The sequence below is a fragment of the Schistocerca piceifrons genome, chromosome 2 (genome assembly GCF_021461385.2).
Source record: "Schistocerca piceifrons isolate TAMUIC-IGC-003096 chromosome 2, iqSchPice1.1, whole genome shotgun sequence".
Taxonomy (NCBI): domain Eukaryota; kingdom Metazoa; phylum Arthropoda; class Insecta; order Orthoptera; family Acrididae; genus Schistocerca; species Schistocerca piceifrons.
The window spans coordinates 839,687,213-839,705,919 of NC_060139.1; the positions used below are offsets into that span (position 1 = coordinate 839,687,213).

The following is an 18,707-nucleotide window of genomic DNA, read 5'->3' on the forward strand; positions in this document are numbered from 1 at the left end:
GCACTGATACCTTACACAACTTTTTAAATTTGTATGGCTAATCATTTACAAAAAAAAAGCGAATTTCTTCACAAATAGACCCTAATTTTGCCAAAAATAGGAATTCCTAAACCTAATCTTGTGAAAAAGTAAGCATTTGAAATAATTATGTAATCAGTAACAAATTTTAAGTTATCTAGAAGTAATTGTTTACAAGTTGAATTTTGCAAAATTTGAAACAGAAAACAAACTTTATTCAAGTGCTTGCTGTTTTGCAAAGCTTAATATTGTACCTGAAGTTCTGTGAACGTTAATTATAAGTTTATTTATGTAAAAATGTTTTAATAATGCTTTGTAAATTTATATAGTTACATCTTTATATAAACAGGTGCCAAGGTAGTTGCAGTTCAGGCTGTAAAGCATTTTAGATCATGTACACAGAAATACTGTGCCCATCTGGTCTGTCTATTGAGTGAAATTTAAGTTCAATTTTTGTTTGATATGATTTAATGTTGTACCATACTTTGATGTGAACGACAGTGTTATTGAACAATAATTACAATAAACTCAATTGTAATAATATGCAGCCCACACACCAGGAAAAAATAAATACTTTAAAAAATAGTGTGTACAAGAGCACCTGATGCACTTCACAGATTCCAGTACATAGTACAAGAGCTGTTCAGTAAAGAATGATCATAATTTTTTTTGACAACATACCTTTACTCATCCTCATAATTTTGATGGCCCTTCACAAAGTAGTCTCCCATAAATGTGATGAATTTGTCCCAGCGATTCTGCCAGCCTTCAGATACATGCTGGAAACCATTTTTTGAGAGGTCTTCCAAATCGGGAATAGGGAATAGAAAAAATCACATGGGGCTAAATATGGACTATAGGGAGAGTGAGGATGCACTTCACATTGATTTCTGCATGATATTCAGCAACAACATTGGCAATATGTGGCCGTGCACTATCGTGATGCAGCATCCAGCCTGCTTCATGGAAATGTGGTCTGTTGCACCTGATATGGACTTGCAATGTTTTCAGGACATCCCTGTAGTATTGTCCTGTTACTGATGTGTGTGCAGGTACAACAGGCTGATAAACCATTCCATGAATATCAAAGAATGAGATACCATAACTTTCCCAGTAGAAGCAACCACTTTTGCTTTTTGGGGGGTTGGTGGTGAAGGAGATTTCCACACTGAGCTTTGCTATTTGCTCTCAGGTCAAAATGATGTAGCCAAGTTTAATCAGCAATGATTGCATGATCTTCCTCTAACATCAACTTTAACTGCATGCAGACCTGCACGTGAATGTCCTTTTGTTCAGGAATCACCAGTCTTGGAATCCACCATGCACAAACATGTGTCATGTGTAATTTTTCTGTCACCAACATGTGGGCAGCACCCAATGAAATGTTCAGTATTTCAGAAAGTGATCTTAAGATAATTCGTCGATCCTCTCTCACAATTACAGCTGCAGTCTTGATGTTTTCTTCTGTAAGAGCAGTAACTGGAGCAGTGGGTCCACCTTCCTTTGAAATTGATTGTCTCCCCTCTTTAAACATTTTAAACCACCTTTGAGCTGTGATGTAGGGAAGAACAGACTCTCCATAGGCCTCCTGTAGCACTGTATAGGTCTCAGCTGAAGATTTGTTGAGATGAAAGCAGAATTTCAAAGCCACATTGTTCCTCGCGTATTACCTCCATTGCAGCGGTAGGCGATACTGAACATGTCTGACCTTGCCTGCCTCTCGCAGGTGGGAACCAGAAGTCCCAACAATGAAACTACTACAGTGTGTTTGTTGCACATTAAGCTAACAGAATATTATAAGATTAAATTTTAGGATGAGAAGTTATGACCTTAAAAAAATTATGATAATTCTTTATTGAACAGCCCTCATAGAATAATTTGTAGTTTCCGATATGCAATTAGCTGAATATTCTTAATCTATTGTTTCTTGTTATTCTTATCGCCAGAACTGCACATTCAGAATTTTTTGTGCCTATTAATCTTCAATAGAAGGGTCACTACAGAATCAAACATATCTCTGGTACACAGATGGTTTTAAATTCTCAAATATGACATCTACTCGACAAATGTTTAATCCAAGTAAAAATCATGGTGACATCTGTCAGTGACTAATAATTCAATGCAAAACCTCAACAGTTTTTGTCACTTCAAAATTCATTAGTATTGACTAAAGATCAATGTACGAGTACTTTATTAGCCCGTAGTCAGAGCACCTGAACGAGTTTGGATTACACTTTGTATTTCATTAATCTCTGTTGTGAAATGTAAAGAATTTGAAATTACTTTTCTATAAACACTATACCTTGTTAAATCCAATGTCTTCTTGTAGTAACCTGATTATTTTTCATAATCTAATATTAAGCACCTTAAATACAAAAAAATGCTCAGTTTCTGTGAATCAAAATTATCTCTGTGCTTTTTGTTTATGTCAGTGACATTAATAGTATATTTTGCTATTGCAGTTTATTTATACCAATAATATCTCTGAAATCTGTGTATGTATTGCAAAAAAATGAGATCATTGAATTTATTTCCTTATTCTGAATTAATTACTGTAGAAAGTCTTGTTCAGTTACTTCTCAAAATATTTGGTTTCCTACATGTGAGCCTGTTAGTCATAACTAAGGAATCTCACAAATTTCTTTGTAGTGTGTCACTCTACAATGAACACACTTGAAAGATATCACTGTAACGTTCTTAAAACTTATAGATTGAAATAAGAAATACTGATTTGAAATTTTTCATTTCCAAAAGACCTTATTTTTGGTTTGTACTTCATTTTTGTCAATTAAGATCAGTATTTTGCAACTTTTAAAAAAGGTACAGACCAAGTGCCAGTAAATCAATTTCGTTCCCTCTAATGGAACCCTAAGAACAACAAAAATAAAACAAAACCCTAGGTGTCACCACCACTTTACACTAGCCTTAGAACAATTCACCGACAAAGCTAAACCTCTTCAGGCATTGACAGATCATCAATCCCACTAATTAATTTAGGATTAAAAATGCTCACTCATCACTTTATCAATCATCAAACTACAGCATAGACACATGCAGTTTGCAAATATGGTTCCAAATTTCTAGGGAAATTTATTACCACTGCTAGGGAAGATCACCACTGTACCACTGTTCAGTGCTTTCTGCAGTCTTTCATCATCAAAGTGTCCTGATTTACTCATTGCTAGGGATTGTTATATCAAATTCAATAACCGCTTACACACCTTGTTCGAGTACCAACAAACGCTAAAGAAAAGTGCACACTCAATTTCCTTGTGTGGGCCAACAGATCCAGTAGCTTTGCTTTAAAGGGAACAAATCAGATCCTTTTTCTGACCAATCAAAATTCTAAAAACAACAAAAATTAGTAAGAACTTCAGAAGCTAAACTTTTTGTATTAATCTGCTTATTTGTGTCAACTCTTAAAAAGAACTTCCTAGCTGTAGCATGAGCTATTGTGCATCAACATTCCTGATCATTAATAAAAGGAACATGTTCTCTTGGAGTCAGAGAAAATTTACGATAGGCAAATTCATGCCTAGCATACTAACCACAACCTTCATACAAGTAGTTAGGCTTACCACTCCTGAATTTTTCTTGACCCATATCCCCTTCTCAGGAAGATCTGCAGTGTGTAATGGTCAAGATGAACTAAGTATCTCTTAATGTAGATTATGTTAAGGGCCGTACACTTACACAAACATGTGTTGATATTGCAGCTTTACAATAATCACTCATTGTATTGGGTGGCTGTTGGTCAGTCTTGTGGTGGCCAGATCGCAGTGCCAGTAGATGATCTCTGGACTTCGCAGTTACCATCTCACATGCTCTCTCCTTTGTTGCATCATTTTTGTAATAGTAGCCATCATTGTACTGGACTTCTATAATAGATTTCAGTACAAATGTATAAACAATTATCCACATATAATTTTGAATTAATTTAATTTATAATGTATGATTATTTACATAACTTTGCAAACATGTGAAGATGACAATACTGCCACACTGTATGAAAGCCTTTGCAGACACAATAAATGTATATGAGAATGAAGTTTTTCATGATGACATTCTCGTATAAAGCTGCTGCTCCTGGTTAACAACAGTCTTAGGGCCAGAGTCTCTGGCATTTATAATATCCATTGTGAGTGTGGAAGCAACTGCATTGGTCAGTCCAATTCTAAATTTATGATCACTATGCAGAACATCAACAGCACATTAAAAATCAGGAACTTGAGAAATCTGCAGTTGCTGAGGACAGCATCACAAATAAATGCACAATATTTTCCCAGACTTCTACATACTGAGCTTCTGTTATAAAGTTGTTGTATAAATTAGAATGTGCAAGAACAACTTCAGTTGGGACAATGGATATAATCTTAGCAATGCAGGAAAGCATGTTCTTAATGCTGAGGAGAAACAGAGAGTTCTGGTGCTACCAGCACATATATTGACACTATGTATGGCAGAATTATATAATGAAGATGCATACTGACCAATCAGAAGCCATCTATGGGCCAAATAAGGCCACCACAGCAACAGCTACGACAGATAAGATAATTGTTGAATGCTTGAGATTTTACCCAGATTTTACATGTCAAGTCTGCCTGCTTAGCTGAGTGGTAACATGCTTGCCTACTATGCAGCAGGCCTGGGTTCAGTCCCGGCCAGGTTGGTGATTTTCTCCGCCTGTGGATTGGGTGTTGTGTTGTCCTCATCATCACTGACACGCAAGTCGTCCAGTGTGGTCTCAACAAAAATATGCAACAGTTCATTGAAGCATGGTAAGAATGGCTGCAGGAACACAGTTACTTAATGACAAGCATTTAAAGTGGCTTCAGACAAGAAAGAGTTAAACCTGAAACTTTTCCTTGAAGTTCCCACATGTAGAGAGGCCTCAGTGACTGTTTCATCCATCCCTTACGAGGAAAGTGTGCTTCATTACTGGATTAATAATAAATTCAATCAAAAATTCATACAGAAGGGGAAATTACAGATATGATGACCACAATTACAGGTTGATTGCATCATTCTTTAATATACTGACCAGCCAGGATAGTATGGCCACCTACCTAAAAGCAGATATGTCCACTTTTGGTGTGGATAACAGTAGCAATGTGTTGTGGCATGGAGGCAATGAGGCCTTGGTAGGTCGCTGGAGGGAATTAGCACCACATCTGCACACACAAGCCATCTAATTCCTGTAAATTCTGGGGGCTGGGTGATGAGCTCTGATGCCTAATTCAATCACATCCCAGATTGAAACTTCCTGGCAGATTAAAACTGTGTGCCAGACCGAGACTCGAACTCGGGACCTTTGCCTTTCGCGAGCAAGTGCTCTACCAACTGAGCTACCCAAGCACGACTCACGCCCTGCCCTCACAGCTCTACTCCTACCTTCCAAACTTTACAGAAGCTCTGCTGCGAACCTGGTTCGCAGGAGAGCTTCTGTAAAGTTTGGAAGGTAGGAGACGAGGTATTGGCAGAAATAGAGCTGTGAGGGCGGGGCGTGTGTCGTGCTTGGGTAGCTCAGTTGGTAGAGCGCTTGCCCGCGAAAGGCAAAGGTCCCGAGTTCGAGTCTCGGTCCGGCACACAGTTTTAATCTGCCAGAAAGTTTCATATCAACGCACACTCCGCTGCAGAGTGAAAATCTCATTCTGGACACATCCCAGATTGTTTGATAGGGTTTAGATCTGGTGAGTTGGGGTGTCAGTACATCAATTAGAACTCGGCACTGTGTTACTGAAATCACTCAATTACACTCGTGGTCTTGTGACATGGTGTATTAACTTGCTGAAAAATCCTACTGCCCTCAGGAAACATGACCGTCATGAAAGTGTGTACATGGTCTACAACCAGTGTACAGTTCTCCTTGGTCATCATGGTGCCTTGGATGAGCTGCACTGGACCCATGGATGCCCAAGTGAATGTTCCACAGAACATAATGTAGCCACTGCCAGCTTGTCCCCAACCTGCAGTACAGGTGTCAAGGAGCTGTTCCCCTGGAAGAGGACAGATTCTCACTCTCCCATTGGCATTATGAACAAGGTACTGGGATTTGTCAGACCATGCAACATTCTGCCATTGTCCAGTGCTAGTGGTCACGTACTGATTTCAGTCATAGCTGCTGATATCGTGTTAACATTGACACATGTATGGGTCATTGGCTATGGAGGCTCAACATTAGGAGTGTTCAGACCACTGTGTGTTCAGACACACTTGTACTCTGCCCAGCATTAAAGTCTAATGTTAGTTCCACCACAGTTTGCTGCCTGTCTTGTTTTACCAATCTACCCAGCCTACAACATCTGACACCTGTAATGAGAAGTGGCTGCCCAACCCCATGATGTCTGAACGTGGTTTCACCATTTGTTGAAGACACTCACCACAGCACTTACCTGACAAGTCATGCCATTTTTGAAATGCTTATGCTGAGCCTCCAAGCCATCACAATCTGCTCTCAGTCAAACTCAGATTGTGCACCTTCCATAGTCCACACACAGACAGCATGCTCACCGATACTACATGCACTCTGCATGTATCTGGCTAGCAGTCATTCCTTGCCAGGTGATACTGCTCTTGCCTGGATGGGTTTATATCAATAGTAGGTCAGTGATCGTAATGTCCTAGCTGATCAGTGTAAACTGGACAGCTTAACATGCACATTTCCAATATAATATAAATTTTCTTCAGTGTTGTGAACCCACTGATATGTTGCTTAGGGACAGGACCATCAGGCTGTGAGATCAAAGTAATTTTGATACCTGCTGAGTGCATTGTCTGAGAAAGTTCCAAAATGGTGTAAAGCACTGAAACAAAAAGTTTTTTATTCAAATTGGTTTGACAGACACTCTGTGAATAGGGAAGCCTTTTTTTAGTGGGGGTATCCAAGTGGGTCTCTGTTCTATGTCTCTAAAAACAGCCACAAGACAAGTCATTCTTCTTTGGCAATAAAAGTAATGGAGGCACACTCTTAATACCACACTGAAGTAATTTCTAATTGGTGCAGTTTGACTTCAATATCACTGATCAGAATTAATGTGGAAGTTGCTGCCATCTTTGCTTAGCATGTACTGATCTCCACTACTTTGGAGTTAATTGGTCCTGGGGTAACATTGGTAGGAACCCACTTGTGACACAAGCGGATGCATCACGATATTTGAATACAAGAGTGTCTGCAGCATGCTCTGTGAGCTGACTGGACACTGCACACCAAACACCATCGTTTCTTGGGAAAAGAGATGCTGCCATTTGCACTCAAATCTCAATTCCCTCGTGGTCAACAATTCCTCCAGATTCCTTACCACAGTGTCTTCCCATGTTTCACTAATTGTAACTCCATAGAACCATGCTTGATAATTTTCCCTTATAAATTATTGCTCTCATGGTGGACTGGCAGTGTGGTGGATAATCCAGAAGTGTCAATTGGTGTCATCCCAGTCTGCAAGGGCTGCCTCACATTCTTTTGTGTATTGTGGTATAAAATGTATGTATATATGTGTTACACATGTCCTCCAAAACCACCAGATCAGTTTCAGCCAAACTTGGTACCCATAACACTTTCCGTCTGGAAATAAATACTGTGGCAGGTAAGAACCACCTAGCCCCCACTTTGTAGATGGTGGCATACGAAGTTGACAGAGAGACGGGGAAGAGGATATTGCTAGACAGATCAGGTGGAGTAGGAGGTGGACAGGGGAAAGGCGACAAGGGGAAGGAGTGAAAGGGATGGACAGAAAAAAAGGGAGGAGGAAATGAATAGTGTGGCGGTAAGATGAGATGGAGAGGGGCAGGAGGAGATGGATGGTTGGAGGGGCAAGGCAAAGATGGACCGAGGGTGGGGGGTGGAGAGGATGGACAGGCAGAGGAGGAGGAGAAAGTGGACAGTGAAAAGGGGGCAGGGAGAAGGAGGAGTCTGTGGATGAGGAGGAGGAGTACAAAGAAGGTGGAAGATTATTTATGACCTCCCCCTGTCCCTTATTTTGCAACATTATATGCCGTAGGTCCAATCTCTGATGCTGCCATAACCAAAGAGACAGAAGATCTTCAGATAGGCTATGTTTTGTCTGGAGACAGGTGAAGCAGTAGCAGTTAGGGCAGCAGGTTCAATTAATTCATCATTTAATTTGGTTATCTCTTTCAAGGTATACTACTGAGGCTCACTACTCTCTAATTAAATATTCATTCTTATAAGTAATGTAATAAACAATCCCAAGCTACAAACTTTGCTTCACAGTGAGAGGAACATAATTTCCACAAAAATAGCTGCACTCTGCCTGGTTTTCACAACCTTGTAGATACCCCAGTCCAACATTACATTCACATGACAACTTAGTGAGCATGTGATAGGAAGTGACAAGTTCCTTCTAAAACTAGTACAGTGAAGCAAACCAGTTTGTGAACCACTGCAAATAGCAGGAAATCAACACACCTGCCCTGCCATTAGCCAAGCATGGCCAAGCCACCAGTGGTAAAAATTAAAAAAACTGTTTCCCATTAGCTCAAGTCTTGTCGCTGGTGGCAACCATTTTTTCATCCTCCCAAAGAGGGAGAGTGAATATTTTTCTTTTGCTGCACTTTGCAAACACCTGGCAGTGAGAGAGATAATGAAGCAAAGTGACAGCTGACAAGGAGCTCAATGGAAAGGACACCTTCTGCCCCTCCACTCTCAACATCAATGCCTGTGGGATGGGTGACACTGCTGATGCACTTGCCCTTGTCACCACTGGGGCAATGACTCAAGCTGTGCAGCAGCCTACAGCCCATGGCACATTGGACGATGACAGCTCACCAGCAGCCCCCACTACGGACACCAAGAGTGTTCTGCCCAGCTGTTCGGTGCCCAGCTAAGCCATTGATACACCCAACAGTGGCAATGCTGGTGGTGTAAATCAGTGCTGTAATGACAAGGGTATCAATGTCCAGTCCTTAACACCGTCAGTCTGTGAAGCGAGTCGTCAAAAGGCACGTGTCACTTCAAAACTAGATGTTGCTGTTCAAGCATTGCAAACAATATTTGCTCATCTGATGGATGCTACACAAATGCACAGCACTAATTTAGAGGCTCAAGGTGCTTAATTAGAGGCCCAAGGTATCAGATCAGGCACAATGTTAGCTGAAAAGTTAGATATTCATGATTCCAAATTTGCTGAAAAATGAAATGCACGTGATGCAGAGTTAAAATTGGACCTGCAAATGCATGCTTTATGAGCAGTAAAAGCTTCATTTGCAGAAGCCCTTCAGGCTCAAGGGTTGAAGATGAAGAGAGACCTAATAGATCAGGGGCTAATAGGCAACAAGAAGGCTTTAATTAGTATTGACTAAAGATTAAGAACAGTCACACAACCAAATCAGAGTTGTTATATTCTGCAGAAAATAGACTTGAACAAATAAAAGGACAATTGGAAGATTAGAAAATAGTTAACCAGAAAGGGTGAGGTCCATTATAGCAAATAAAAGAAAAAATTAACAGATGAGTTAAGTCTAAGATTCTGAGTGTCATGACAGACTAGCAAGTCTTTCAAACTGGTACAGTTCACCTTTATTAGTAATTTCTGCAGAGCTGGAGGAGTGATCGTTAATGTTGGTAACAGAGGAGAGCTGAGTATGCTGTGCTGGCTGCCTGGCAAGTTGCCACCATGGCAGAACCAGCCAGCTACTTGGGTAATTTATGGGCAGTGGCAAAAAGATGACCATTATGTGAAAAACTTCCTGGCAGCTTAAAACTGTGTGTCAGACCAAGACTCAAACTTGGGACCTTTGCCTTTTGCGGGCAAGTGCTCTACTGACTGAGCTCCCCAAAGACAATTCACAACCCATCCTCACAGCTTTACTTCTGCTAGTACCTCGTTTACCTTCCAAACTTCATAAGAGCTCTCCAGTGCAACTTGCAGAACTAGCATTCCGGGAAGAAAGGATGTTATGAAGACATGGCTTAGCCACAGCCTGGGGGATGTTTCCAGAACGAAATTTTCACTCTGCAATGGAGTAGGAGAAGAGACAAAGTACTGGCAGAAGTAAAGCTGTGAGGATAAGTTCTGAGTTGTGTTTGGGTAGCTCAGTCAATGGAGCACTTGCCTGTGAAAGGAAAAGCTCCAGAATCTGAGTCCTGGTCCAGAACACAGTTTTAATCTACCAGAAAGTTTCATATCAGTGTAGACTCTGCTGCAGAGTGAAAATATTACTTTGGAAACATTGCCCAGGCTGTGGATAAGCAGTGTCTCCGCAATATCCTTTCTTCCAGGAGTCCTAGTACTACAAATTTTGCAGGACAGCTTCTGTGAAGTTTGGAAGGTAGGTGACAAGGTACTGGCAGAAGTAAGGCCATGAGGATGGGTTGTGAGTCATGCTGGGGTAGCTCAGTTGGTAGAGCACTTGCCTGCAAAAGGTATGGTCCCGAGCTCAAGTTTCGGTCTGGCACACATTTTTAATCTGCCAGAAGTTTCATGTCAGTGCGCACTTCATTGCAGAGTGAAAATTTCATTCTGGGACCTTTAATGTAATTTTGTTCCCCCGCTACAGCCAGAATTGAAGAGAGATCATTTACTTCCACAGGAAGGGTGATGAGATTCCAGAAAACTTGACTCAGTACGTTCTAGCTGAGAGGAAATGTTGCACTTGCATGTAGTAAATGACCTCCCGTTCTGGCAATCACACCTAAACATTTCTTCATCTTCTTGGCAAAAGTCCAATGGAATTAATTCTGAGATCTGCCAATAAATTTTCTCCAAAATTTTAGCATTTGATGTGAAACAATTCACATCATTCCTCGCCAACAAATAAATAACTTCAGTCACTATTGAACATGTGAAGCAAGTCTATGGTGGCAGATTACAGGCAAGTATTGCCAAGATTTCCTAACAAATGGGCAGATAGTTTTTGGCACAGTACAGGAACTGAGCATATCAGCAGAGGGTTAGACACTCTTTAATGACAGGCCCAGAGTACAGTCCTAGTGCTGTAAGTCTCGTGGAGCTCTTCTTTTGTGAGATGTTTGCCTTATGCCACATAGTCCAACTGACGGTTCCAGAAGAGATGATTCCATTGATCTATCAAAAAATGTCAGAATGGGCAAGAATGGAGCTGCTCTGGCTGTACCAAAAGTAAGTGTTGAGCAGTCATTCGAAATTCTGTCTGCATAAGATAGCTTCCAAGGGGAGTTCATGCAATGGACTATCACTAAAGATGGGTAAACGTGCCCAAACAATAAATCACAAACCTTGCATGGTCAGTCCAAGCACAGCTTCAGTGGGTTGAATAATGAGATGATAAGGAGTAACAATGGCAATTATCATCCGAAAAACTGGTCAGAGTGCAATGTAATGTTGGTGGAATTTGAGAATGCAAGAGGCAAGAAACATAAATGTCACCACTGGTGACATGCACTGCTATAAAATAGAGTGGAGTCTGTGCTACCTGCAGCCACAACTGCTGTTTCAAGTGTGAATGAGGAAAACTGATAAACACAGTTGAGCTACTTCTACTGGCTGTGTCCAATGATGCAGGAAGTGGCCACAACACCTGTTAGAAGTCTTGTGTATAGAAGAGTGTCATCAGCTGTAACTACCCTGGATACTACAGATAAGGTTCTTCTTGATTTGCACACAACTATCTCCATGGTCTCAGAATAATTTTATGATATCATGAAAGACAGAGTAACAATTGCAGTTAGAACCAAGGGCACAACTGGCAGAAAGTCACCAGTTAACAAAAAAGTATTGCTGGAACTGCCCATACAAGGAGTTGCTTAGTACCACCAGCCCTTGTATTGTCCCAGCTATGAGCAGGGACCCATATTGTTAGGTGCTGTATGTCCACTCAGAGAATGAATGTCACTTAAGATGCTCATTTTACAACTAGCTTCACTCATAGTTGGGGCCAAGAAACAGATTTACTGACAGGAAGGGAGCAATCAGATGCACAAGAGACAGATGCATTTGTCCTCACACTTAGAAAGAAAAATCTGTGGGGGCAGCTCCTCAAGTCCAGAGCAGCAGTTGCATCAAAAGATACATCTGCATGTATCAGTTTTTCGTGGCAAATCCAGGATACTGTCAAAATATTCTTATCATCTTTGACTAATAGAAATGGAACAATTTTATTCACCCCCTACCCCATCCCAGTGTCAAAGGAGGAGGCCGTGGAGAAGCTACTAGAGAAAATGGTTGAGTAGAGTATAATAAAAAGCATGAGAGAGCAAGGCTATGTGCACTTATTATAAATTGCAGAACAGAGTACTGTATGTTCAAAACCATTGAAACTGTGAGCTATGGAGTCTCTTATATACTGCAGCAAATTCAGGCTGATCTTATCAACTGGATCCACCTGGTTTTTGGACAATGTTGTTGTTATTCTTGTGTTCTTCTGTCCAAAGAGTGGTCTGATGCACCTCTCCATGCAACTATGTCCTGTGCAGGGCTCTTCATCTCCAAATAACTACTACAACTTACATCATTCTCAATCTGCTTGCTCTATTCATCTCTTGGTCTCCCTCTAGGATTTTTTTATCCTCCCATCCCCCCCCCCCCCCCACACACACACACACACTCCTCCAATACAAAATTGGTGATCCCTTGATATCTCAGAATGTGCCCTATCAACCAATCCCTTCTACACAGGTTGTACCACAAACTTTTTTCTCCCTCATTCGTTACAATGTTACATGGTATACCCATCTAGACTTGGGCATTCTTCTTTAACACCACATTTCAAAAGCCTCTATTAAACTGTTTATTGTCCAAGTTTCACTTCCGTATGTGGCTAACACTTGAAACAATATTCAGTGTCAACAAATTTCTCTTCTTCAGAAATACTTTCCTTGCCATTGCATTTTACATCCTCTCTACTTCAGCGATCATTAGCAATTTTGTTGCCCAAATACTAAACCTGATTGACTGCTTTCAGAATCTTATTCCTAATCTAATTTCATCAGCATTGTCTGATTTAATTAGACTACATTCCATTATCCTTCTTTTGCTTTTGTTAATGTTCATCTTGCATCCTCCTTTCAAAACACTGCCCATTCCATTCAACTGTTCTTCCAAGTCCTTTGCAGACCCTGGCAGAATTACAATGTCATCAGTAAAGCTCAAAGTTTTTATTTCCTCTCCCTGAACTTTAATTCACACTCCACATTATTCTTTGGTTTCCCCTACTGCTTGTTCAGTGTAGAGCTTGATAATACATAACTTCAGTACTAGGCTATAACCCTGTCTCATTCACTTCTCAACCACTGCTTTCCTTTCATGTCCCTCAACTTTTGTAACCGCCATTTGGCTTCTGTACAACTGGTCAATAGTCTTTTGCTCCCTGTATTTTACCCCTGTCACCCTCAGAATTTGAAAGACAATATTCCAGTCAATGCTGTCAAAAGCTTTCTCTAAGTCTACAAATGCTATAAATGTAGGTTAACTCCTCTTCAGTCATACTGTCAGTATTACCTCGCGTGTTCCTACATTTCTCTATAAAACAAACTGATCTTCCCCAAGGTCAGCTTCTACAATTTTTTCCATTCTTCTGTAAAGAATCCATGTTGGTATTTTGCAACCATTAAACAGATAGTTTGGTAATACTCTCACCTGTCAGCACGTTCTTTCATTGGAATTGGAATTATTACAATCATATTGAATTCTGAGGGTATTTTGCCTGTCTCATACATCATGCTCACCAGATGGAAGAATTTTGTCATGGCTGGCTCTCCCAAGGCTATCAGCAGTATTGATGGAATGTCATGTACTCTTGGGGTCTTGTTTCAGGTTAGTTCTTTCAGTGCTCTGTCAAATTCTTCTAGCAGTATCATATCTCCCACCTCCTCTTCATCTATACCCTCTTCCATTTCTATAATACTGTCTTCAGGCTCATCTCCTTTTCAACTTGGGAATAATGGTTCTGAGCAGAATTGAGCCTTTTTGATGTGTAAGCGTTCAGATGTTTGGAACCATCCTCATATTTATGAGTGAGAGAGGCCCCAAATTGTAAAGAATCATATTATTTTTTCCCTCTCGTTATATATAAAAAAATAATAATTTTGTACCATGGATAATATTGGCACACACACAAAATAAGGAGAGATATGCTCGTCAATTGATTAATCTTCACGTGTTTGTCTGTATAAGTGACTCATAGTGACTCGTTTTTCGAGTTCCACTGAGTTAAAAGAAAAAAGAAAAAAAGAAAAAAAAAAATGTATTCCAACTGTACATTAAAGAAGTGTTATAGAAAGTTATTACGAATTGTTCATTCACATTCTATTCATCATTCTGCCTGCACTGAGAATCCTGCATCAAGAGCATCGAAGCAAACAACAAGAATTTGCGCGAGCAGATGAGGGGGTCCAGTACCAGTATTGTCATACCAATCTTCATACACAGTAGCAGTAACAGGAAAGGATGTACATAAATTTACAAATGTTAATCTAATAACGTATTGAATATTGAAGGTCTGTTGATATTAATGCCAGCTCAAGTTCACTCATTATATGAGTACTTTCCAATTTCTTTCAATTATTCTTTCAAAATGTTTTTCTTTTAATTATTTAAGCAGCAATTTTTAATCAGTTTTCATTATATATTATATTTTATGCACCTCCCCCTATTCTCTCAGACACTATTCACTGGCAACTGTTCAAAGGACAGTGCTGAAAGGAATATGAACAGACCTCTCAATTGTTGAGATAAATTTTTTTTGAGATAAATGATCCATTTTATCATTACAAGAAACTAATGAGGCCTTTGTTGCATTTGTTACATATCCATGAGATTGGGACAAATAAAAACTTGAAGGAGAAAATTAAAATTAAATTCTGCCTTCAAATGAGACACGCCGGGAATGCTGATTTCAGCGGTGTAGGAAGCTGTTACGCTTTATGCTTTAATGGCTGTGCTTAGCGCCGTCTCTCTTGCAGTAAATTATCTCTTTTCCTTCCACTTAATATCCTTCATGGAAAGTGCATTTCTATCAGAAAGACAAAAATTTGTGTAAAGTCAACATTAAAGTGCAAAATAATTAATTCAAATTCTGTAAGACCATATCAGAGAGTAATCAGATTCATTAATGAAAATGCATATAAAACTGCTTTAATTGAAAAGTACCAATACAAACAAAATTTCGTTTTTGAAAATTATTTTTCTTTATAATTTTGTTAAACACTGTTCACAATAGAGTCAAAGAAAATGGACATTGTTGAAAACTTTTTACAAAATGCAGTATGCCAAGATGTCAGAAATCCAAGCTTGGCAACAGTTGAAAGTAACGCGCCAACTCATGAACTGCTCGATGGTTATCAAAACGGCCAGGTTAGCATCACAATATTAAAAAATGATGACACTGGTACTATAACTAATCATGATGTCACTTTTATGATGCTCGATGAGACAATTTCTCAGATCTCACCAGGAAACATTTTTTCAAATAGTGAAATTGAAGCACGCAACAGTGAAAATTCCTTTGATTATTTGCACATGATGTTGCGGACACAAGAACAGGAAACAGTTCACTAAAGCAATGCAATTACTAGTGAGACACACAATTTGACACAGTTCATGCAAATAATAACAACAGTTTGCACGGCAAAATAAGGCATTTAACGATTTCAGGAATAGTATTAGTCAACAGTTCAGTGAGGTGAGCAAAACTATACACGCTGAATTATCTGACGAATTATCGAGGAAGTTCACAGAAGTTGGTAAACAGCTAAAACAAGAAATAATTACTGAGATGTCCCACAATATAAATACATTAACAGAAAAAGTAACATTCATAGACTATAAACAGGAACAACTTGCAGGTGAGTTACAAAACCTTTGTGAAGCATATTCTCAAATTCAGGAGATGCAATCTGAAGTGGATGCATTGGTAAAAAATGTGACGAACGCAGTCAGCAAGCTGCAAGACATATACAAAAACCTACCTACAGAAATACACAAATTGAGTCTAAGAGTAGATCAGATAAGTTTAGAGACAGAATTTGCCAAAAAACAGAGAGATAAGTTATGTACAGATGTAAAGGAAATAACTGAAAAAGCTGAAGCTGGGATGCTAGATGAGGGCAGCACCCTTGCTGAAAAGGTAGCGTCAGAATGCAAAATTTATGTAAGTACTATAGAAGAAGCTCTGAAAGAGAAAGAAAATCAACTTCTAGCTAACATAGTTTCGGGTTTAAAGGAAGCAGAGGAAGGGTTACAATGCAGCGTTGCTAAAATTACTGACTTTACAAAACAACATATGACAGAAAACAAACCTATGCTTTTAGAGAAGTTAGACACCTTCACTGCCTACCCACAATGTGGGGTTAGCCCGTCAAAGGAAAATAGCGAAGATTGCACAATGCAACAACACTTGCCAGCAGTTGCACCTGTCAAGCAAGCGCAGTTGCCATGCACTATACCACAAGCGAGCATAAAAATGCCTGTCACTGACAGCACCACAAGTTTGCCAGCATTAATTGCAGATGAGGGATTACTTAGGCATAAATAATTTCCAATATTTATTTCTGAAGGGAAAAGAACACAGGCTGTGGCCTTTATCAGAGCATTTTGAAATGTTTTATCTCATACCTGGACCGAAGCCCTGAAAATTAGATTTGTTGTTGGGTATACACAAGGTGATGTTCTGCAATGGGCTATGGACATGGCAGAAAGTTGCCACTATTATGAACAGTTTGCGAGAACATTTGTGGATAAGTATTCATCTGAGGCTGTACAAGAGAGGCTCATTGTGAAGTATTCAACCCAGCTCCCTTCAGTAGCAAGTATGAAAGCTTAAGGGGCTATTTTGAAAAATATTTGAATAAAAACAGATACTGGATGAACCCGGTATCTCAGGTAGATGTGCTGAAAATTTTAAAGAGCTGTCGTCTTGCCCACATTAGGGAAAAACACATTACCATCCTGGGACATGACACCGAATACTTCCTATTTGTACTAGACTCAATAGATTTGATATACGAAGAGTGACCAGTACAACCAAAGCCTTTCAATACACTGATAGCAACACAGAGATTTACGGACCAACAAGTAAACAACGGATTCATAGCACAACACAGATGGCAACCTTACCCCACAAAGAACTATGGCAATGGTAACAGTAATCACAACGGCAATGGAAAAAGTCATAAATTCAAAGGTGTACGTAAAGAAATGGGCAAAGAATTAGCAAAAACAACTACAATAGGTGAGTGGTGTATGACCATCCTGTACAACATGTACAGACACAAGCTACCAGCAATAATAAGCTGATCGCTTGGCAAACGCAGAACAATAACAAACTGAATAACACACAGACAGCTTCATCAGAAACCATCATGGTAATGATGTAAGAGATGATCTGTATCAACGTAATGAGGTTATGCATTAAAACTGGGCAGAGGAGAAGGTATAAGCTACCATTAAAGCCAAAATATTTGACTTTGATGTACCCATTGTGCATGACACAGGGGCTACGACTAATTTAATGTCACACGGATTCTTTCAAGAATTGAAGAAATGTGGATGTATACCTACACTACCAGCATAAAATTGCAAGGTACAAACTGCCACTGGCCAGAAACTGAAAGGAGTCAAGATACAAGCCTTAATTCTCATACACTTAGGACAGTTTTCTGTATGGTGCAATTTTTTTATAGTAGAGAAAATAATAGTTGATTGCTTAATCAGTATGGAAATATTTAGAACTTACCAATTACAAATTGATATAGGAAAAGGCCAATGTCATTTCACTGTAAATAACCAATTATTTCTAATAGACCTAATCGGGGGAAATACTAATAGATGTAAAACTGAAGTTACTCATGACTTTGGAGTTCAATTGGTAAATCCCATAGTTCTGTTTGTTGGCACATACAATAACGAACAGTCGTCAGTAGAAGAAGTAAACATCAACACAATAAGCACAAAGGTAGGTGAATGAAAGTGCTTGTCTCAAGAACAGCAAGCAGAATTTAGGGAACTGATACTTGTTAATATACATGTATTTGAAAAAAGACCAGGTATTATTAATGATTTCGTGTACAAAATGGAAGCATATCCTCACAAAACTTTTTGTTCTACCTCATACGCTATACCATGGACAAAGAGAGAAGCAGTGAGAAAAGAGATTAACAGGATTCTTGAATGGGACATAATACAACCATGATTTTCCCCTTATTGTAGTCGTACCTTGGCTGTGAGTAAGCCAGATGGCAAGGTGCGCTTGGTCCTTGATGCATGTAACGTTAATAAGATTATTGTACCAGTCCGAACACATCCAGAAAATTTAGAGGAACAGCTTATGAAGTTCCATAATGCTAAATTTCTTACTATAATTGACCTCCAGCCTTCATATTGGCAAATAAAACTACATGAAGAAAGTCAGAAGTACACCGACTTTTTATGTTGGGGCAGGAGCTACGAATTTCAAGTATTACCATTGCAGTGCCTCAAGAATTTTGGGGTAAATTGTAGAGACCCTCATACTTCCACTGTCTCAAACACACGTTATTTTAGAGATGAGTGTGGTAAAGTAGAACTGTGTCTACTGCCCCACAATTATGTGTGTGCAGGACATACATGTATCGGAGGGATGATCGGTGTGGGCAGGTAGTCACCAAGCCCGCCTAAGAAGTTACACATCCAGCTCAAGGAATAAACGCACCTTACTCCATGCGACCTCAAACATTATTGTGTGAACATTTGAATGTTGTTGAAAGAAGAGAAGAGACA

At 39.5% G+C, this 18,707-nt stretch overlaps 1 non-coding gene across 1 annotated transcript; it reads left to right on the forward strand.

Annotated features, from left to right (window-relative positions):
- The first annotated feature begins 5,529 nt into the window (after positions 1-5,529).
- On the forward strand, positions 5,530-5,604 carry Trnas-cga. The gene has a single exon. It is a non-coding gene; the product is annotated as a tRNA-Ser (tRNA).
- The last annotated feature ends 13,103 nt before the right edge of the window (positions 5,605-18,707 follow it).